The following is a 1,040-nucleotide window of genomic DNA, read 5'->3' as shown; positions in this document are numbered from 1 at the left end:
TGACCTAGGGAGATGTGGCTGCAGGCCATTGAGGAAGGTGAGGCAAAAGCTTCCTGTCTGCTCCCCGTGTGCTGAGGAGGGAGCTCGGCTCTGGGCTTTACTTTCATGTGTTCTATTCTATAAGTCTTGTTTTACAAAAGCCTCCCTGCCTTGAGGCTTTGGCTGCTCGTCGCTGTTCATCATCACAGTGTGCCATAATATATGGTAAGATTTGGGTTTGTTTCTGGGGAGAGATCTTGGTACAGAGAAAGGAGCAATGCTTAGAGCCACCAGCAGGACAGTTGGGATGAAAGCTGGGGATGGGCAGAGGCTGGAGAAAACAGGTACACCCCGCTGTAACACTTTTATTCATGTTTTAATTACTAATTTTTCTTACAGTGTTAAAGTAGTAAAACATAGTATTGAAAAATTGAAAAGTAGCCATATTAAAACTTGCAACATTATTTAAGTTTAAATATATTATTTGTACCTCATCGACATTTTTTATTTTGTTGAGAAAGTCTAAGGTTAATTGGCAGCATATTTGTAATACTAGGTAGAATAATGTCTGTTTTATAAACATTGACATCCTACATTATATGTGTGAGCCCTGAAAATCTGAGACAGCTCTCAGACTTTTTAGAAAGTGTATTTTGCCAAGCTTGATGTTCCCCAATCTGTGTCCAGGTGTTCTCATTGTTCAATTCCCACCTGTAAGTGAGAACATGCGGTGTTTGGTTTTCTGCTCTTGCAATAGTTTGCTCAGAATGATGGTTTCCAGCTTCATCCATGTCCTTGCAAAGGACATGAACTCGTTCTTTTTTATGACTCCATAGTATTCCATGGTGTATATGTGCCATATTTTCTTAATCCAGTCTGTCACTGATGGACATTTGGGTTGATTCCAAGTCTTTGCTATTGTGAATAGTGCCACAATAAACATACATGTCCATGTGTTTTTTTTAATTTATTATTATTATTATACTTTAAGTTCTAGGGTACATGTGCATAACATGCAGGTTTGTTACATATGTATACTTGTGCCATGTTGGTGTGCTGCA

This window comes from Piliocolobus tephrosceles, unplaced genomic scaffold, assembly GCF_002776525.5.
Source record: "Piliocolobus tephrosceles isolate RC106 unplaced genomic scaffold, ASM277652v3 unscaffolded_15750, whole genome shotgun sequence".
Taxonomy (NCBI): domain Eukaryota; kingdom Metazoa; phylum Chordata; class Mammalia; order Primates; family Cercopithecidae; genus Piliocolobus; species Piliocolobus tephrosceles.
Note: the sequence above shows the minus strand (reverse complement) of the source record.